Source organism: Pleurodeles waltl, chromosome 3_1 (genome assembly GCF_031143425.1).
Source record: "Pleurodeles waltl isolate 20211129_DDA chromosome 3_1, aPleWal1.hap1.20221129, whole genome shotgun sequence".
Lineage (NCBI taxonomy): Eukaryota > Metazoa > Chordata > Amphibia > Caudata > Salamandridae > Pleurodeles > Pleurodeles waltl.
Window position 1 is genome coordinate 851,016,836 of NC_090440.1, and position 23,312 is coordinate 851,040,147.

A 23,312-nucleotide genomic window follows, 5' to 3' on the forward strand; every position below is an offset into this window, starting at 1 on the left:
TGGCGGTTAGGCCAGTTGTAATATTGTGGGCGGTACATTGTCTTCCCCCTGGGTATTGGCGGTTACCGCCATGGTGCTTGTTGCTACCGCTGTGGCGGTCGGTTTGTTAAAGTGGCTGTCTGTGTTGGCGGTTTCCGCTGTGGTCAGAATTAAAAAAAATTTACCCCCAGCCTGTTGGCGGTATTACCACCGCTTTATCACTGACCACCAGGGTTGTAATGAGGGCCATTATTTTTATGAAAAGACAATGTCATCGATACACATTATCGTCTTGTAAATGCTGGTAGTAAAAAGGGAATTAATTTCTGTAGTGGTGCTTTCATAAATCAAGGGAGTCAAATGACTATTATTAATGTAATTTAACATACAGATTTGTGAGCATGCAAATGCTGAACATAGTATGGAGGATTTTAAAAAGTAATTTTTTTGAGTCACATTTATGAAAACAATTCAGAAATTTGAATTTCATTTTCTGCATATATAGATATGATGGTGGTACGCAAATGAAGATGAAGATGAGAAAAAAAAGTGGAGCGATTAGTGAAAAACAGTCACATTTTTACAATAGCGTGAAACTTTGTAAGCTAATTGTTGTATACATTTATTAGGGGACTTTGAGCCTGTTTAACCCATTTTCAAATGGGAAGGGGTCCTGTTGGGTGCCACTTCCCCTTTGTGAAAGTAAAAAAAAAAATGTTTCTTGGGAGTAGACAGTGGTCCACAGAACCACTGCCAACTCTAAAACAACAAGCAAAACAAACCCTTTTCGGGCATATTTATGAGCCCTGCTGGAACGTCACGTTTTCTTAATGTTCCTGCAGCGCAGACTACATTATCATATCTATGCACAAAGCCACTTTGCATGGCCTCATAGCTAAAGAGAAAGGATACGCAAGTCACTGTATTGACTTACTCTGCGCTATGGAGGTGTTCCATGGGCATTGCAATGGGTGTTCCCACGCAACACCCATTGACTTTGACACTGCCCCAGATTTTCAAAATCACATAACCCCGTGGAAGCATCAAAACCTTACGCCTCCCGAGGTGAGGCATAACGAGGAGAAATATTTTATTCTTCCTCCTTTTTTCCTCTTTCCATTTCTGCAGCACACATAGAAGGAGGAAAATGCTTCTTGGGATTGTTTTTGTGCAGGAAGGAGTCACTTACTGCACAAAAGCAATTCTGCATGCAACAAAGGCACCCTTGCACTGTGGTGCAAGAGTGCCTGTGCTAGCGCTATGCTGCAGAAACAGCCCCAGCGCAGCAGGAAAGGAAATGCCTGCACGGTATTGTATAAATATGGTGAATTCCTACCCTTTCAATTTGGTGTAGGGCAGCACAGCAAGATGACTTGCTTCGCTGCCCAATGCCAAATCTCCATATAAATGCCCCTTTCTTTTTAAATTCAGCCAAGTTTTCCTCAATTAAAATGAGCTGCATTAAAAAAAAGTTTGCTTTAAAATTTGCGCACAGACATGGTGGTCGGCTGACCCCAGCAGGTCACCATCCCTGTGATGACATTCAATTGAGGTGACTTGCAATTTACATCCTACCTCCTGAATATTGATGAGATAGGTTGGATTGCAACCTAGTAGGATTTGGAATTTTGTGAACACACCTAATAGTACATTGGATAGTTCACAGAATTTCTTTCCATATTCAAAATGTCATAGATCGACCACTTTTTACAAATCGAAACGTCATACAACTGGACCCATGATTTCATCTTCGAGTACAGTTTAATTTCTTGTGGGGACAAGTAATTCCACTAATTTAGCATTTTTTAGGCCTTCTTTTGGTAAAAGGCACACAATACTTTAAATCTATCATCAAATGTTGGCAATGGCAGTGTTTCCCTTATGTTGTTAAAAAGCCATCCTTTTAGTCCTGTTCACCCCACTTTATTCTGAGTGATACTGGTGGAAACTGACTCTGACTGTTCCCTGGGATCTGCTAACTGGGCCCAGGGCCAGTGCTCTGATTATAAAGGTATATGGTCATTAGATATAATTACAATTGGCAATGACAGACCCCTGTAAGCCCCTGATATATCATAAGGTAAGGGGGATTCAAGCTACCTATAAGTGCCTAGTATACAATAGAGCAGGGAGGCCTAGAGGCCATATAGAGATTTTGCACTGGAACGTGCACTGCTGTGTTGCCTACTGTCACTTTTATAGGGAGCCCTGCCTTGGAGACTGTCTTTAAAAGTAAAATATATGCAAATTTGACTTTGGTTCAACAGGTACTTCTAAAATGGTAAGCTACCTTATTTTTACATTTGTCACCCCTACGGTCTCCTCCAGATGCCCCAGGGGTGGGGTGCCATGTCACTATAAGCAAGGAAATGATAAAAGATTTTTAATATGCCCTGGTGAGGGAAAAACTGCCTATTTCATTTTTCCCCATTGTAGATACCTAGCGCCATAGGCTAACATTGGAATATTTTAATTAAGTATAAATATTGCTAGGAAGGAGCTTGTGATGTCATTCAAGGATTCACAAGATTGGTAATGAAAAACTGTACAATTTGCTGCTGATTAATGTATAATAACTGTTGCAGAAACAAAGTAATAAGACTTTTTTTCTGTGAGACAAAATTCAGCCTTCTAGCAACCTCTCCTAATTTGTCAGACTTAACAGGCGTAGCCAGGCTGTGATAAATGGCCTGCATAGAGCAGAGGTTATCTGGTGGGGAGAGCTCTGCAGCTGGAGAGCACAGGCCAGAAAGGGGACTGGACTAATCAAACAGGGCTTCAAAGAGAACAGGACAAAAAGAAATGCCAGCCTGGCCTACCCCCTCTTCCTGTACCCCACAGCCAGATGGCAGACCAAGGAATGGAATTTGCAGATGGTCTGGAGGGGGAGTGTTAATGGAAATCATCCACACTGGTATGTTGTTATAGCCAGGTCTTACTCTGCTGGAGGGGAATCCACCATCTTGTATTTTAAATGTGCAGTGCTTTGTGGGACAAGAGTATGCCACACTTTGTAGGAGGTTGTCATGCTTTTGGGTGGCACCCTGCATTTAATTGGATAGGGGTGTCTCCCTGCTTGTCCTCCCAGACCATTGAATAAGTATGTGAGAGCTGCATAGCAACTCAGAGCAGCTGCCTGAAACTACAAGAAGAATGACCGCCCTGCCGGAACCCTGGTCTGAACCCCAAATGACTGCTCTCTGAAGGACTGCTATTGCTGCACACTAGGAACTACAGCCCTGAGTACTTTACCTTGCTTCCAAAAGTATTGAGGAGAGTACTCCCTGAAAGCAACTGGTTAACAGACCTTTCTTGCACCATCTCCATTAAAAAGTCCCTAGCCTGGAGGGTGTGCAGTGGATTTTTAAGGATTTGTCCAGCTGCATTGTAGGAATTGTAGTCCAAACTTCCAAGGACCATCTCAGAGCTTCTAGACCCTTGGATTTGTGTTTTGGACACTTTGAACACTCAAGGGGAACTTTAGGAAGAAGTTCTGGAAGTTTGGAGCAACTTTTGAAAACGTTCCACAAGGTGACCGACCCGTCGACCAGAGTCAAGTTGACTGCCGACGAACTGCGTCCTAGTCTGAATTTCAGTTGCCTCCCGCTGAAGTTCCAGCGCTTTTCCCCATTGACAAGACTTCCAGGAGTTGACTAGGAGCTTGCGCTGAGCCAAGCCGAGTAGCCTCGCCAAACGACGAGAGAGAAATCTCCAGAAAAACAACTAAGTCCGAATGTGAAACTTTGACCGAGGCCTCTCGCTCAGTGTATTCGAGCATGGGTCCATCACGGTTGGCCTCAAATTGTGACTTGGTCCCAGTCTAGCACAACCAGGTGTCCCTTTTAAGCACTTTTAAGCACTAGAAAGCACATTTTTTAATGTAATCTTTAAAAATGCATTTTAGTGTCATTTTGTCCTTTTAAGGACACAACTATTTCCTATTTTATCAAATTGGTGTGGGAATTGTACTGTGTGTTGTGTCTTACTTATTACTCTATTGGAGTATTTAAATCCTTCACATACCTGTCTCCTGAGTAATGCCTGCCTGCTCGCAGCCAGCTACCAAGGGCTGAATCAGGGGCTGAGGCATTGAGAACTTGACTGGACCTTATGTTGGGGTGGCGGCCTTGTTACTATTGGTAGGTGCATGCTTAACCCTACTAATACCCCACCCTCAAACAAGTGTACTTTTCATAATCAAAATATTTGTGTTTAATATTATTTCCCCTTCTTATCTCACCGACTTTGAGGCATTCAGATATACTAATGTTGATTATTTGACATCAAGGGACAGGTTAGGAATTGAGGTGAGCAAACTTTCAATGTGGAATTTCACACCAAGCAATTAAGTGGCCTTTGTTGGCACACATGGATTTTCTGGGTGTGGGTACATCAGACCAGACTGTGCCTGTTGGAAAATCCTGGAAGTAAGATTTCATTAGGAAAAGCCTGCATTGTAGTGTGGCCCTGGTGCTCAGCCCCTGCTCAACCATCTGCCGGGGTACATAAAGAGCAGGAGAATAAAAGACTTGTCCCTGCCCGCAACACCCTCCTCTTCCCTCGGCCATGTTCCTCAGTTGCTCCCTTCACTTTATACTGTACACTGACCTCCTTGCAGACAACTACCACCTGTTCAGAGCAGGTGGTGAATATATGTGTTAAATTGAATGGGTTTGGGAATTCCATCGGGTACACTTGGTTCAACATTGTTATGCCCCATTCCCTTGTGTTTTACTCATAATAGAGCAGGATATGTGTGAAAATGTTTGAATGTCTTACAGGTACTCTTCTTTACTCCTGGTCCTATTCATTCTCATCCCATTCAATACTTTTGAAGTGATCCTCCCTTCTCAGAGAGAACCAAAATCATGAAACCGTGAAGGACGCAACCCTCCTTTAGGTGCCATAAGCAGACTATCCTTCCCGTCATTCTTCCTGGAACAAAAGTAAACTGAAGGACAGATACCCAGGGATGAGTGAGTATTACTTACATAAGACGACTAGCACTGTAAGTAATGCAGAGTAGTGGTAAGTAATTAAAACAATACCTTCATGTCTCTCGTTCTGGTCCCAGCCAATTAGCCTTGAGGAATACCAAAGCAACATTTTTCAACCTTTATCTCATCAACAAGAAATTTCTTAGAATCACTTTTCATGCTCCACCATCATGATTTATTAAGATAAATGAAAGATGTCATCTATCATCAAAATAAATTATTTTTAAAATTTTAATAAACAAGTCTGGGAAGAAAAAAGCACAATTTTTTTTTCATCTACGATTTACAGCTCTCTTGTCGACGCTTGGCTGGTCAGGCTTTAACATCTGAGAAGCAGGTGGAGACTATTGTACGTATAACCGTGTATTATTGTCCAAACTCAATGAAACCATAATCATTAAATTATTAACTACAGCTTCTCCAGCACAGAAACGTCACTCTCACCTGCGCACTTTCGGAATGTAGCCCTGCACCAGCCCAGACATATACACGGCATAACTCTGCTAAATGAAATAAAAATCGTGCTTGTCTATGCTTATTCTATTAGAATCCCCACTGGCTGAACCAGTTGGAAATATTGACTTGCTAGAGTGGTTGTTTACTCGTTTCCAAGATGATTCACAACAAGAAGAAAAATTAAAGGTGATAGAAAAAAATGTGCAGTGACTCCTCGTATGATAGAGTGCCAAGAAGCAGTTTGATAAAAAAAAAATAAACAACTGTTTTAATGAGTATGTATTCCCCACCCGCCCACTGGCCAGGGCGCCAGGGGTGAGTAATGAAAATAAATTCAAAAGAGATGATGACTGTATCTATTTTAATAACAGAATAAAATGTGTTTTTTATATTAATGGGATAGCATTCGGGAGAGATGGTGGGTGAGTTCAGCAGGTTAATTTGTTTGCTGCCGAAATGTTTGTGTTATTGAGGATGGAAATTTCCAATCCAGTGGTCTCAGTTCTCATATTGTAATTTCATTAGAGAATGAATGCCCTCGTCTCTCCAGGCCCGGGATTACCAGATCTGAAAAAATCAGACTCAATAATCCTGGACCTGTGTCTGCCACTGTTCCCCTCCTCCTGCACACTGGGGCGAGCTGCGGATACCTACCCCAGCTCCCCACTCACCTTTATCGCCCCATCACAGATTCTGTCCCCGGCATCCTGAACCTAATTCTTGGGAACTCATAGCTAAGGCCTTAGAGGTGCAACATCAATAAATCCCTGACTGCCATTGGAACTCTAGAAACTTCTGTAGTCATGTTTATAATGTTAGAATTGTTTGTCAGCATCCTATTTTCTTAGAAATTAAAATTTGCTGTATATCCCTGATGTACTATTCTTGAGTAAGGAAGAAGTTGTTGTTTTTCATACAGAAACTCGTTGGCGACCAGAGAATTGGTTGTTACACCGCACGGAATGCACTAACACGGCCCAACAGAAAACAGACATTCAGTGGGATTTGCAAAAGTCCTGCCTCGTTTGTGTTAATGATTAACGATTCCTCTTGCGAATCCTACCCATGGGTGCAAATATAGGGATTGCCGGCCTCCGAGAGACAAAATACCTCATTTCCTGCATTAGATTTCAGGAGAAAAAAAAAATGCAGCCCAGCCCCCTTGACCCGTGGAGAACTGTGTGGCCCCCACAATGAGCTTAGCCAGGTATCTCATAGAAAGCTTTCACTTTGCAATTGTATACGACCCCCTTACACGTGTCCTTTCCCAGTCAACAGTAGCAACTGCAATTGCAGTTGCAAACATTGATGCATATCATTGCGAATCATATCTTTCAAAAAACATTTTCCTACTGCTTTGTAATGAGTTGCAATGTGTACATTGTTAGTCACAAATACATTTGTGCCTTTCAATGTACTTTAACACATTTCAAGCCAGTTTTTCGTGTTTGCAAAGGCCTATATTTCATAACGGCAGACTTAACAAACAACTTTCAATGTAGTGGGGCTTAAGTTCCTGTAATTATCACAGTATATATCTTTGTTATCTGTGACAAATGCCCTACTGTAAATCTGATATTTAACTTAATTGCATTTAAGCTTTGTTTCTTGTCTTATATCTCAAAAATGTCATGACCTGGACAAGAAAGCTTTGGTAAAGCCAATAGATCTGCTTTGTTTTTCATTTATAAGCCAGATGAATTGGCATGGACCATTGGTTCCCAACCTGTGGTCCGGGGACCCCTGGGGGTCCGCCAAGCCTCTTCAGGGGGTCCACGACTGCTTAGACAATTAAATATAATTGACAGATTAGGTCCTCAAGTTTAATTAATGACTCAGTAGGGGGTCCCCGTTTTCTAATAATAATTCAGTGGGGCCCCCAAGTTCCAGTAATTATAAAGTAGGGGTCCACAGAAGTCAAAAGGTTTGTAACCACTGGCATGGACCATTGAATTTAGATTTTCAGCAACAGCCCGGTAGCAAAAACAGGGGAGCTACTACCCACGCAGAATGTTATCAGAGGACCGGGGCTGATTTGAATGTGGTTGCTAAAGACACCACAAGGCCAATCTTAGTATTCCTTGCAATTAATTTGTTTTGCTATAAAGCGAACTAATGCTTCTTGCAAGTTTTTTTATTCAGTGCAAGAAGATCAGATAAAGAATTGTATTTTGCAAAAGTGTGATTAGGTGCATCATTAAGTTGTAAAAGAGTCTCTCACACATTGCAAGAAAATCAGTCCTCAGCATGTGAAATTAAACGCTATAAGCAAACATCAGGAACTGGCACCTCCCAGTTAATAATCTGTGTGGTAATCTCCTGAGATGATGTAATATGTGATAGTCTCGAAGCATTAGCTTAATGGAAATGAACCAAAGAGACACTTGGTTGAAAGGGGTTAACACGAAGCACACTCAGCCTGATTACGACCTTGGGGATTACCCTGTCCCAAATGTGACGGATATCCAGTCCGCCGTATTACAAGTTCCATTATATTCTATGTAACTTGTAAAACAGTGGGTGGGATATCTGTTACTTTTTGGACGGAGTAATCCCCTCTGCCAAGGTCGTAAGCAGGCCCTCGATGTGTAGTGTAGCCAATAAATTGTGAAGACAGCTGCAATTTCAAGCCAGACTTAAAAGTAGCTGATGTATGTCAATCTGTCTGTTCATAGAGCTGGTGACATGGGGTATAGGAGCAAGCATGAAGCTGTTGCCTGGAACCGTGGCTGCAGATAGTCACCAAGATGCCCTGTGTTTCTCTAGGCCAGTCAAACAGAATGTAAGTACTGCTGGTATGCAGATGTGTTGTAGGTGTAGACCCAGTTAGATGTCGGTTTGCACATACGTTCTGCTTCCACCAATGTGCAGTTATTGTGCTGATCAAAAAATGTGGGGCCCGATTCACAAAGGTAAACTTAGACCAAAAGTCTGACTTTAGACCTAAAGTCTAACTTTACCCTTAGTAAAGTTAGGCTTTTAGTCTGAGGTTAGACTTTTGGTCTAAGTTTAGACCAAAAGTCTAAACCAAAGGTCTAAACTTAGACCAAAAGTCTAAACTCAGACCAAAAGTATTACTTTACTATGGGTAAAGTTAAACTTTAGGTCTAAAGTTAAGCCCATATTTATATATTTTTTGCGCTGCATTTGTGCCATTTTTGGACATAAAAGTGGCGCAAACTTACAAAATATAATTGTATTTTGTACGTTTGTGCCACTTTTGTATCAAAAAATGCCGCAAATGCGGCGCAAAAAAGTATAAATCTGGGCCTTAGATTTTTGGTCTAAGTTTACCTTTGTGAATTGGGCCCATGATCTTCATCTCAAACCAGGTGGAAACCACTGAGACTAAGGCCCATATTTATGAAAAAGTGGTGCATCAGAGCTGATGCACCACTTTTTCTGTGAACCACCACCGGCACCTAATGACACCATGGTTGCAGCATATTTATAATATGGTGCACCGTGGCTGTCGTTAGCACAATAGCATCAACATTTTTGACACTATTGTGGCACTTTGCTACACTAGCATCAAAAATTTTACAACGAGGCCCATGTGTTTTTTATGGGTCCATCATTTTAATGCCCGCTCTGAGCAGGCGTTAAAGATTGCGACAAAAATGGTGCAGTGAAATCTGTTAAATTTCACTGCCCAATTTTTGTGGGCCTTCTAGAGCCGGAACGCCCCACTTGCATGCATTATGCCTGGCCCAGGCATAATGTGGCACAAGGGGTTACAAAGTGGCCCAATGCATGAGTTGCATCACTTTGTAAATATGGTGGGGGGAAAAGGCCACCTTAGCGCCACCATAGTGTAAAACAAATGACACTAAGGCGGCGGTCAGGTGGCGCAAGGGGCTCTTAAATATACCCCTAAATGTACTGTGAGTTCACACACCTGTGCAAGCATGCTTACAAATCTTATTCAGAATATGCCCTTTGTTAGAAACCAGCTTGCAGACTTTAGAACTTTTTAATTTGCACAAATGTAAATAGTAGTAATACAAGCACTTTACCCTTCTGTACAGTCTCCAATAATGAATTTATAAAACGGTGCAACGCTTAATTGATAAAAAAAAGTAAGTGCCCGCCCAAAGTTTTGTCCAGAATCATACAGTCAGCACTATTCAAAGTTGGGGTGCCAAATACCAAATGTGCTTAGTCTTGATTCCTTCTCAAGAATTTTTAATCAACACCAGAAGTTCCCTGCCTCTTTATCTAACTGTTGCAGGTTATTTTTCATTCCTGCTTTCTACCACTACCAATGTTTTCCGTTTTTGGCTTCCTCCTTCTTTTCCCCTTTTTAAAATCTGTTAAGGGAAAATAAGTACCACTCCCAAAAAAGGAGGCCAGTGGGCCATACCAGCAATCACTGGTTCAAAGTCAGCACTACAGCATGTCTGAGTATGCCAGACATTCCTTATGTGTCCGTACAATAAAGATCACTCCCCAATTCTACCGCAATTAAGACATTGGGCAGTGCTTGTTTGTCCTCATCTGCCCTTCCATTCTCCTTGTCCTTCTAACCATAATGCTGTCTGACACTAGTTATCTATTCTCCAACACTTGCTGTCAGATGCATTACAATCGCCTCTGTCTGTTCTGCTGTGTGCTCTAGGTCTCCACAGTGCAGAGCCAAAGTGACAGCTCACAGCTGTTGTACGTTGCCCTTCTCTCATTCTCCCCTTCCTGTCTGACTGCACTGCTTTCACATGCATCCTCTGAAAAGACTTGATGGTCAGAAATGATGTGCAACTGTGATTTCCATGCCCAGGATGCCCTAAAGGGGATCTGGTAGCATGATAGCTGAAGAACTGTATCGCTAAGGTTGGTAGATGGCTTGTACTTCACAATAACTCTTCATTAGTCAATGTTTAATTTTCTTTACTACGAGTCTTCCCCCTCACAGTCCTAACAAAGCGAAGTTTGCCTTGACTTTGAGACAAGATTCCCTATCCTAGCTTTAAAATAAAAGTATTTTTACTCTCTGTATCTTTTATCTGTGGGTAGTTCTACCCTCATTGCCCCTATGAAAGCAGTCCATTCACCTCCGTCTTTTAGATACATACCAAAGACCCCTGTAATCAGAACTACATTGGAATCAGGAAGGAAGAGAATACAGAAATGTGATGAGGCAGTCTTGGACTTGAAGTCATCAACATTACGTAGTTAAGTAGGCAATTAAGGTATTTCCACCTCCCCTCTATTCCTTGCCCAGTCCTAACAAAGAGGAGATCTGCATAAGCTAAAATCAGAACTAATCAAAATGCAACACTGAGGGAGCCTACAGTAACAACAATGAACTTCCTCTTTTGAACAAGTGCAACTCAAAAATGAGAACCGGAACATCAATTTGAAACATCCCTCAGAAAACAAGAAGCACCCCAAGACACATTTTTCATCCTGTGCGGGAATCAAATGCGCAACAAGGTCGACAGGCCTTTGGTCCCAGAAAGATGTGTGGTGAACTATCAACAATATTTCAACAACACCCCAACAGTTTAGACACCATGACCTATGTGGCCGTGGAAGGAAAAAAGATAAGAAATTCATAAGAAATTCATTACAAACACAAGCTCAAAGTCTTGTAGGCAATGAGCAAAACCAAAATATAAAGATACATAAACACCAAGGGTTGCCCAAGGCGTCAAAATATATCCAGAAGAACTAACATTAATAAATCTAAGCATTCAAGAAGAATGATAAATTAAGTTGATAAAAATATCTGAGACACAGATATTACACGATGCTCAGAATTTACAATCATTTGTCAATTCAAATTTAGTAGAGTTGATCATCTTTGGCTGGGCACAGGTCAACCCTATAACTAATCAAATCAGGACATTACATGTATGGGGAGTAACACGTGGGCAAAATACAGAAAGTATAAAAAGGGCTAAAATAATTTGGAATAAGATAATCTTGGACTGCAAGTCACTAACTCAGTTTGGCAAAAGATAAGTAAAAAGAGAAAGCATCTGCATATCAAAAGCTCAGTCACAAGTCTTCTGAACGTTCAAAATAAAAGGATTAGGTGGGCCAGTAGTTAAAGAGCTGTGCCTCTTATGTGGTCCTCTGGCCCGTAGGCTGACTTTGACTGTACCGCTTGCCCAATTTCCTTCTATTTGCCCCACATGTACTGCAGATCCCGGAATTCCTACTTTGGGGGCTGGTCATGTAGGGTGGCTGGCCTCACAGCATGCGCTACTACCACAGTTTTGGTAAACACCCCTCGCAGAGCTTTGTTGCAGCCCCCGGCTTATGTAGGTGTTTTTCACTATCAGGACATATAAAACTTAAAAGTAAATGTCCAACATTTTAAATACACTACTCCCTGACCTCGGGGTTGTTCAAGGCCTACCCTAGCAGTGACTTATAAGTATTAAAAAGGGAGATTTGGGCCTGATAAAAGGTTTATTTTGCCAGGTCAAAATGACAGGTTAGAATTTTTCAAAACACATGAAGGCAAATAAGACACAATCAGGCTACCCTAGGATTATTTATCAGACTTCTGACGATCCTATGGACCTAGCCAATGATATTGCATTAAGTCAATATAGGACTTCTTTACAGTTAAAATTTACAAGTGGTCAAAGCAAATAAAAAAAATAAAAAAATGTGAAAGGTATGGCTTTGCACACACCCTGGGTATCATGCTTTATCTGCCAGCCTAACCCGCCACTGCATTCTCTAGTGGTGGGTTGGCTACTCCTGTGCAATATTTGGGAGGCTATCCTGAAGGGTTCATGTTGATTCATTGATATGGCTAAAAGAATTTCCAATGCAATGTTAAAGTGAGGATAACCTTAAAACCACAGTAGACATTTTGTGCTTTTAAATCCTATTTGCTTCCTAAATATCTAAAACTGCATATTTCTGGTTCCACTGATTGGATTTTTGTCATTTTGGTGTCGGAAATGTATTCAATTTCACCCTATTTTTCTAAATTGGTTTTGATTTTTTACATATTGTATTTTTCACTTTATTATTATATGTGGACTGCATAACTACTTTACCGATTTAGCCTGATTCAGAAAGGTAAACTTACATGTTTGTGTAAGTTTATACTTCTTTCATTAGTCACAAAACTGCATTTTAATAGTAAGTTTACAAGAGCAATTGGGGCAGAGAACTTTGCACATAAAAAGATAAGACAGGCCTATGTTTTTATGGGTGGAGTGCAGAAAGGACAGTGCTACCAGACAGTTAAGCACAGGTTTATTTAGTGAATTTAGTGGTTCACCTGGACAAGGATTGTGATTATTATTTGAGGTTCATTGACGCCTCTCTCAAATATCACTCCAAATTCTTGTACTTATCATTATGCAGGGGCAAGAACTTTCGTTGGCAGGGGCTGTTGTTGTTGCCACATGTTCATGCCTATGGACTGCAAGATGTCATGGAGTATGGGGAAGCAGCCTGATAATGAATATTTGCAAGACTGATGCCCTTATAGAAAAAGGTGGGAGTTTGTGGTGCTCGCTGTGACTAAGGCTTAAAGAATCTTGTGACCTTGAAATCCTCACTGCCCCACAAAAGGGTCCTGGACTGAAGACTTCACCAGAAGCCCCTGAGACAGGCACTCATCCAGTAGCACATCTTAACGCACCCACTTCCCAACACACCCAGGTCCAGAAAAGAAGACAAGTAACTAGTATTTGGAGAGGAGGGCAGGAAGGTCCCCTAGAACAGGACCTGTGTCTAGAAACAGCTGACAGGCAGACATGAACACCCTGTGCTGTGTGGAACACATTCACAGGGCCAATTTAAAAGTCAGCATATCTTACCTTGGCAATATGAAATTCAAAATAATGGCCCACATTTAAGAAGGGCATAGCACCACTTTGTAAACCCTTGCATCACATTATGCCAGTGCCAGGCATAATGTATGGAATGTGGCGTTCCCCCATTAGGAGGCCCAGAAAAGTGGCACAGTGGTGAGATTCCACTGTGCCATTTTTAGCATCATATTTTTAACCACTGCTCAGAGCAGGTGTTAACATGAGGCACACCATTATTGATAATGGGCTTCTATGTACTTTGAAGGATTAGCGGCAACATTTTTGGTGCTAATCCTGCAAAGTACCACAATAGCGTCAGAAATAATTATGCTATTGCTCATAATGTGCGCCATGGTGCGCTGTATGTTAAATATGGCGCACACATGGTGGCGTTAGGGGGGCTCAATGGGTAGCAAGAAAAAGTGCTTTCTTAAATTTGGGCCAATGTACTTGAGACAGGAATAAGCAGTAAGTGGGAGAGATAAGTGGGAGAGACATAGGTTTCTTTGATGGGTGCCGCAAGACATGGAGCCAAAGTTTTGAGATAGAGAGAAAATACTTCTATTTGTAGACTATGATAGCCAATCTTCTTGCTTCGTTAAGACTTTGACAAGGAACACCAAGGCAGAGGTAATGAAAAAAAGCTGCAATAGTGAAATAAAGAGGGAAAGAGGTGATAGAAAGACCAATGAGGTGGAATCAAAACTAGGCATCCTCAGTGTTTGGCAAACCCAGCATGCAGCAGTCTCTCGCTTTTAAGAAATAGTGCATTTAAGTAGTTAGTGGTGCAAGCTGCCAAGTTTCTCGGGTCCAAGTTTGACTAGTTAGTCCATACACTGTTTTTTCTTAGATTCATGAGACTTGTAGACCTTGGTTTTAATGTACAGAATTAAACCTACAAGACTCAGAAGGAAGAAAAAAACGGGGCCGGCCTAACAAGTCACGCATGGACCTGGAAACTTGTCAGCTATGCTTGTGCGGTAAAAAAAAGCACAATGGTTATTGAAAGATGTAAGCTAAATAACAACTGTGAAAAAGTAAATTATTCTTATTAATAAAAAAAAAACGATGTAGGTATTTTACGTAGAAGACAGCAGATCGGGCTTTAATGGGTGCTAATTTTTCGTAAACAGCTGTTCCCAAAGCATATTTTAATTGCAACTGTGATGAGGTTGAAGTGGAGTAAAAAATATTCTTTCGCATCTTTAGTTTAAAAAAATAGCAAAGAGAAATGCAGATTCGTGTGTTCTAGGTTTTCAAGGGACCGGCATGCTGAAGGAACAAACAGACTCAATAAATTGGATGGCGAGATTTGTTTCGAGAATAGATTATTATTCTAAGAGAACAAATACAAGGTATTGTCTAGTGATAAGGAAACTAGACAAGGAAAACCATTTGATTAGGCCTAATTCATTTGCATAGTCAGGCACTCTTTACTAACCACGTTTATTTGTGTTTCTAGTAAAGCTTGTCATAAATTTACATTAATCTAAAGCTACTTATATCACTCTTTCTTTACAGGTTATGTACCTTTCATTTCCCTCTTGAGATACAGTTTATTCAAAACCTCTTGGTCTAAGTTAAAGAAACTGTAATCAAAGTTGAGTCCCAGAGGCTCTGCTTGAGTATTCCTTTTGGGGTACATACAAATGTCTATGTATAGCATTATAAATACGCATTGGTTGACAGTATCCAGGTTGGCTGTGATGGAATAGTCCAACCGCATACAAATAGGGTAGGTGGGCCACTGTATTTGCGGGGTGGGAACTCGGTCGATGTTGGAACTGAATTCCCTCTTTGTCAACAATTAGATCGGCTCCTAAATACTACACGATGGGATGAGACCCCAACACAGGGTTGAAATCAGTTAGAGACCCCTTCTCCCTAGTTCCACTCTCCTTCCTACAGTGGTCAGGTTTCTGTCTCTACAGTTTCTGTCACCTCTGGAAGCTGTCCTCGCCCTTGCCCTGTGCCATGTTACACCATAGACTTCCAAAATGCATCCTACTGGCTTCAGTACTCACTCATGCACTCATAGAACCTCACTAACCAGACATGTACTACATGCATGCTAAACATGCACACGCTATTGACATGCACAGTATGTCAGTGCACATTTCTACGGTACACATAACAGCAGAACAGTAGAGCGCACTCTGACAGAGATAAAAATGGTTTGCTCGTACTATAGATTGATAACACACAGAGAGCTGCCACCAGTGCTTTATGTGCTACACCAAGGAAAGGACCACTAGTCATCTGTCCATGCTTGGTGCAATCCTCCAGATCACAGGACATGTCTTGAAACTTGCTTTGCCATGGAGAGGCTTAGGTCTCTGCACACCTGGTAGGGTGGGCCAAAATGAAAGTCAGGATACCAGAGTCACACACAGACAAACTGGCAGGTGAAGATGCCTGAATACCATGAGGGAGACATTCCAGTCTCAAAAGTAGCACTTTATGTTTCTACTTGACCATCTCACAAATAAAGCTGTTGGGAATTTTCCAGTTTGTTGATTATCACCACAGATAGTTGCATGTGGCTTGCATAAATTATGCATTCATCCAGCTGAATTGTGAAAAGGGCACAATTTTGGGAAATTTGTATCAGAGATTTTGATATATCAACATAATTCTCAGGGAAGCATGTATAGTAGTTTTGAAGGTAGCTAAAACAGCAATAGCCAATATGTGAGAGGGCAGAGCATTAATATTCCACCACCTCTCCAGAGTGTGTTACACCAGACACTATAATACCTGAATCAAATGACTGAAAGCATGGGATGAGTCTCAGAAAAGGCTTTAGAGTGGACGCAATAATTTCTACCAAAACTGCAGACAACACATACAAAATTATACTAGTCTTTTTTATGTATCAGACACATGATTCAGGTTTCTTTTCCTCACCCTTGTGATTTGATTTTGTATGTGCGCTTGCTGGCACAGTTTATAAAACACTACTACCTTTAATGGGAAATATAAGTTGATGGGCCCTAGATCAAATTCTGGCCAAAACAAAAAAATGAGCCCTATTAATGTTGCCATTTTCGTGGACCAAGCTTACTGTAGGATGTAAGAACACTGTTTTTGACCTAATGGTTGAGCACACTCTGGTGTAGAGGTGTATTGGACTAAAATTCCTCACATTAATTAAGTGAAGTTGTGCAAAGGCCCCACCCTGTGCACTTCGTGAGGTTGATTAGGATGGGTCTAGAGGTGTACTGATGACCAATGACTGGGATGTGGCTTCGGTTGTAGTGAAGGCCAGTGAAAGCTTCAGTTGTAGCGGTTTCAGTTGTAGTGAAGGCCAATTAATGCAGGCAATCTGAAGGCCAATCAGTGGCCCAATAGTTGAGATGCGGCTGTCCATACACTGACCAGTGGTTCCAAATAGGCTACAGGTGTATGGAAAGCCAATGACTGAGACTGGATTTGCAGGCTATCGAAGTGCTAATAAATGGGCTGCAACTGGAAGTGTTTAAAGGCCTATGGTTAGGATGAGGCTGCAGCAGAACTGTAACTGTGATGCTGCTCTAGATGTTGGGAAGGGGAGCAACACTAGAAATGATGGATGCTCTTGTTGACACATCTGGTGCTATTGACTGTGCGCTTGGCGCATAATTCTTGTGACATTTCTCCAGACGCTGACAGATTTTACTGCCAGAAATCCTCCCTTTGATTGGCGTTAGTTTCGCCCTTTCACTTTCCTCCCCACCCACCTTTCTGATGGAGTTCCCTCTAATTGATGCTGCCTGATCACTGCTGTTCCGTTTCTGTTGCAGATTTTCGGCTGCATGTACAATCAGTAAGATGCCATCAAGCAAATCAAGAGCGTGGCGCTCTGGAGTCTCAGGAGAGAAACATTTTAGCATTTTTTCCCATCAGGCTTATTTTAATTTTATGACCCCCTTCTTCCTTTCAGCCGTACAAGCAGAAAAGGATGAGAAAGAGAGAGAGCAAGAAGGAGAGGAAACAGGTGAATGAAAACCACAGGTTGTCAGCCCCGGCCCCTTGGAGCACAGACCGCCCAAGAAAGGCAGCCATGCTACCATGATAACATTGATCCAGTCCTGGTGTTCATTTATCAACTCCTTGTCTTCTGGGAAGTGTTGCCCTAGTCTGAAGTGCTATTGTACCTTTTCTGTTACTTTCTACCTCTACTCCGTTGCTCCTAGTGCCATGATACCATCAGGTGATGGAGCGCTTTAGAAGTAAATAAATTAACAAGTAATGTTTTGATTAGAGGCATCAGACTACAGTATAGAATAATGAAACCTAGGACTAAAAACATGGACCCCCCCCCGATGACATGGAGCTACACGGTCACTCTTTGGTGGGGTAGAGATCAACAACTGTTGATGGGAGATTTGCTGTGATTTACTTTTTGTAGTTGTGCTATGTTACTGGATGGCGTCCACTGATTGGTAGAGATTCTGCCATGGCATCAACACATAGCCATCTCACGTTCCAGTTGTCTACTGTCATTCAGTGTGCAGCAAGCTGGGAAATATTTCTGTGATTTTCGACCTGTCGGGCCGCTCAAGTACCAGAAGGTCGTATAAAAGGACTGACTGTATGCCCTGTAGAGGGCTTTATTTGCAGAAGACACTTCCTGTCTCCTCGAACAGTGGGTGTGCACTTCTGAGGCTATCTGATCCAAGAGCTTAGTTTCCGGCATGTGGGCTTCATGGCTCTAATGCAAATGACTTTGACAAGCAAAGTAGCGGTTCAGGAGGTGTTTCAGAGGGCCTGGTTCCACTATTCTACATGCATACGAGAAGACCATATTCAGGGTTAAGATGAGGCATCACACCTCATTTGACCTCCAAAAACAGACCTGCAATTTTTATGACCTTTTAATTTGGCCTGTAAGTATTTCATGACGCTGATGTTCTCAGCACAGGATAGGAAACTCTCCTTTTCATAGAAAGGCAATGAGGCTCCATTATAAAGCATGCTCAAGCCTATCAAACACTAAGGAGTCAGCATTCTAAATGGGCTAAAACAAGAATTACCTGGCGGTAGAGGAGTTGTATAAGCTGTCTATTCATAGAATACTGAATAGACCTTACATAACAACAGAGGCCTTAGAGGGTGCTTAGAAGCATCAGTACTATCATTTTTCATGATACAGAAGAGCCAATTAACTATGACAAGGGAAGAAATTATAGGGTTTCCAGCAGAGACATAAAGCTGAGTGGTTGGATGGGAGTGAAGATAGGTCATTTGCCTATTATAGTCCTTGAGACAACTAGTCACGCACACTTTGGTACAACCAGAAAAATAAGGATACAGGGTTGAGGAATAACCAGTCTTGGTCCATCCAGCAAAGTGAAGCAAACATGCTCAAAGTGAAGAAAGTCCTGTCTTTTCTTGACTGTGCCTGCACACCCAAAGCCTTTTAAAGATGACACTGCAATAAATGGCCAGATTAGGAAGAGTTCTTTCAGCAAGAGACTGGAGTCTGCAAGCCAGCAGGTTAAAATGAAGGAACAATGTTGGTGTTCCACCTTGAGCAATGGGGCTCATCAACTTATAGACCAAGCGGTCCTTATTGATGGAGATGGAATGCGAAACAGAATGGCAAAAAGAATGTAATTCAGCCCTGCATTCTCTGCCAGCTGTGTACCCTGATGCTCAAATAAAGAATACTTACATTGTATATTGTATCTTGCCATCTTTTCAGAAACTGATGAATGTTAAACATTAATAGTGTAGCAGAAAAGGCCTTTGATATGATTGAAAGCTAAAATGCTGACTACCTGAGTGAAATTGGCTATGTCTAAAGGGATACCCAATAAACACACTTGGCCAGTCTGATCAGGCGTTACAATTAAATTTCTCGATTCTTCCAACTGGTTTGTGCTGCCATTGATGTTATCCAAACTGAAGTAGGGATATAGGTCTTCTCTCTTTTTTCATGTAAAACCAGTGCTGTAGAAAAACTCGATGGGGCCAAATCCTTATACATTTTATCCCACTTTGTCTTATTTAAGGACAAAAATCTTTAGAAGGAACACAGTACGTTTACAGTGGGTGCTTCATTGATGCAAAGTTGCCACTCTTGGCAACCGCCAAACCGGTGTGCTGTACAGGGTGCAGCGAAGATGTAAGTGTTAGGTATTGGTTAATGCAGTGCCATGCTAAAGGCATGACATTAAATGCATCACAACACACAAACACATGTACACCCAAGGCAGTAGGCGTCTAGTGCATCAATGTGGCTGATGGGAGGTATAGCGGGAGCAATGGAAGGCTTAACGGTGAGGGTTCAACTGGTGGTGGAGCAAGAGGAAGTGCACACCTATTGGAGAAAAAATTATGAAGCTATCATAGACGGGCGAGGTAGCAGAATAGAAGTCATTCAGCATGTGCTTGTAAGAAGCTCTTCTACTGTGAGTCACAAAATGCTGCACTGAAGATAAAAGTTGCCCCTAGAAGGGGAAAAGATTGGGTAGCAAATCTAGGGTTACACAAACAGGAATTATCAGAACGTATAAAAGGCACAGAAAGGAAGGAGAACAAATAAGTCTAGTTTTATAATCAGCTAAATGAAATATAAGTCGTTTTTATAAACAACTAATCACTAGACCAATAGAGCAGATCATAAGAGATACTATGGGGCAGATTTAAGGAAAGTGGCGCTGCACCAGTGCAGCGCCACTTTCCTTGTGCCCCTTAGGGCCCCCTACCGCCACCAGGTGTGTACCAGATTTTAGATACGGAGCTCTATGGCGCAGGGTTGAGGGTAATATTATCAAAATCTTTGACGCTGTTGATGTACTGTTCAGGTTTAGTGCCAACATTTTGGTGCTAACCCTGAACTCTACATAGGGCCCCGTTGTAAACAAGCAGGCGTTAAAAGTGGCAACAAAAATGAGGCAAAGAAATCTCTTAGATTTCTTACTGCCATTTTTTCGCCCTGCCCACCCCCCCCCCCCCCCCAAAAACGGGGGAACACCTCTTTTGCATACATTATACATAATGTAGCGCAAAGGGTTTCAAAGTGGCGCAATGCATGCATTGTGCCATTTTGTAAATATGGCGCTGCGTTTTTGGGCATCTAACGCCACATTAGCATAAAAGTGGTAGATGGTGCTAGGCCCTCTTAAATCTGGGCCTATATTCATAGCAGGGCAGCATGAGAAATGGGTGAACTGAAGGGACAATTATCTCACTTAGAATATAAATCAAAAGAGGACTTGCTTGGTCTAGCCAGCCTTCTTGTTAACTGACATCACTTTTAACTTTTCAATCTCATATGTTGCTGCTAGAAGCGGCATATAATGAAGGAATCCTGCCTTGCATTAAATTACATACCACCAACACCGAAAGACATAATACCAGGGGTTTGGAAAGTTTTCATTTTTTAAATGTAAAGTTTTGCTAAGCTTTCACCCTATGTGAAGTAAGCATAGTTGGCCGGATGTCTTGTCACAGCCAGCCTGACATGCGCACTTCGATCTGCACCAACATTATTTATGTAATAGCTGGGGGGACTGCAGGCACAGGCTCCTAGTATGAAAAGGGCTGCTGTTGTTAGCCTGCTCCAACCAATCATGGCACTGCTGTCATGATGGAAACAACATGAGAGCAGTTCCAGGACTGGTTAGGTTAGTTGGTGCTTCACTTGATTGTCTGCCCTTTGAGGGGAAGATCTCAGGAGAGAGCCTGCAGTACCAAGAGGCAGCCCACGAAGGCGAAAGCAGATGATTCCAGGGCCCATTTCAGCAAAGGTTCACAGAGTATGGCCTTGGAGCTGAGTGCGAGGGACATCAAAGCAGGTTTATGGGACTGGTACTCAGGTATAAAAACTGCCCTGCAGAGGAGCAGAGAGACATACCCTACTTACGGGAAGAAGTCCTACAGAAGTCCCTGAGCAGAATACGAAGCTGGGGCTTCTTACAGCAGGGAAATGGTAAGTACAGACAACTCATTCACTGTAACCTCTGGGCAGCGTTTGCTTGTGATATTAATGTGATAAATAACTTTGTGCCCTGTATAGTGCCCTATACAAGTTAAGGGCATGTAGGTGGTGCACCAAGCATATAATACTGCAGTTTTACAGTAGGTGATTGCCTTATAGATAGGTGCTCTTGATTCGCCCCACCACTAGCTGCTCCTGCTGTTAATGTTAAATAAAGACATACTCTACTTAAGCTGTAGGAAATGTCGCAATGTTCACGCGGTAGAGCAAAATCTTTGTAAACTTTTGAAGTTGTAATTTTGCAGACGTCTACCTTGCGAAAAACACAAATACAATTGTATCATATAAATCATTAATCCCTTATCCAGATGATATTAGGTACTCCTAGCTCATGGTGGTACGGTCACTATGTGTGACATTTATTAACTGTGGCATCTGGATCAAAAATGCCATGAAGAGAATACTGGATAAGGTTGCATAGGACAAGGTGATGCATGGTTTACAAAGTTTGCCAGTTTCCTGTAAATTCTATTCCTGATGTTATGCTCTAGTGTTGAGGTAAGCACTACACAGAGAACACAGATACTGCTTAAACATTCTGAAATACCAGAGTTAGAACACACATATGTTGTTCACATTTCACCACCCTTGTTTGCCTATAAGGAAGATACATTTCTTAAGATGTCACCAGTGATCTCATAGTGATGTCATAGAACAGGTCATGAATGATGTAACATACAAGGCTATAAACAGTGCATGGCAGGGGTGCAACTTATAGTTCGCTCTGCGAATATAACTGGGGAATTTCTGTGTTTTTTTTTTTTAGTTCAAAGCAAGTTTTCATCTGACTATAACATTGCTTTAACCTTCATTTTTTCAGTGAATTGCTAAGTTTTTTATGTAAATTGAGATAAAATTTGAATTCCTTACTATAAGTCATTTTAATTATTGTGGGAACCCTTCAAGCCTAAATGGGCCACTGGTAAGCCCATCCCCCAGATCCATACAATAATTATTGATGAGGGGGCGTGTGGCTTACCTCCCTCAGCCTTAGGAGGCGGCGGTGGGGACCCATCCCTCTGGGCCAAACATATTTATACTAGGGGAAGAAGGAGGAATGTGACTCCCCTATCGAAGACCAACAGGGCCCCTAGGATCCCATCCTCCTGATCTTACAGAAATTATAGGGGAAGGGGGCACATGCCCCACCCTTTAGCCTTAAGAGTTCCCTGGTGCACCTAAAACACTTCTTTTAAGAGAGGGGCACATGTGGCCGCCCTCCCCAAGCCAAAATGGGCCTCTAGGACCCCATCCCTGGGACCAGCATCTAATTATAGGGGTGGGGGCATGTGCCCCCCCTCCACAAGACTTAAGAGGCTAAGGGGATTCCATGCCAATGCAGCTGTCCAGCATCCACATTATGACTGTAGTGAAAGCGTCACGGTCGTACCGCCAGCACTGACACTGTATTGCCGGCCGATGGCCTGGCTGTGCCGGCAGTCTTAATCCACCAGGGCAGCGCTGCAAGTAGCACTGCCCTGGAGATTACGAGTCCCCTCCCCACCGGCTTTTAGATGGCAGTTGCACCGCCATGTAAAAGCTGGCGGAGACGGGGTGCCGGGAGCCCCATGGGGTCCCCTGCACTGCCCATGCACTTGGCATGGGCAGTGCAGGGGGCCCCTATGGACATCCTTGTTGGACCCTACACACCGCAACATTGCCGCCGGCTCGATTACGAGCCATCGTCAATGATGTGCGCTGTTTCCCGCTGGGCCAGTGGGTCGAAACTTTGTTTCCGCCTGCTGACCCAGCGGGAAACTCGTAATAGGGGCTGCTGGAAGGTCACCACACTGGCAGTGACCTGACTGCGGGAGTTTGGCAGACGGCCTCTTCTGCCCCCCAAACTCGATATAAGGGCCTATGTCTCAGAGTCCTCGAAAAGCTGCTGTGTTGCTTGCATGCAACTAGCGGACTAGCTCCTGTAGGAGTATGTCTCCTGTTGGAGCAAACTGGCCCAAGGGTCAAAAAAGCTCTTTAGAATGCTCTTTTTTTTTAATTGAGTTTGAGGGTCTCTCGTAAGAGTCCCTTAAACTGAACCATCCAGATATACAAATAATTTTGCACCTTTCACAAAAACTACTGAACAGACTTACACCAAATCACTAAAAGTAT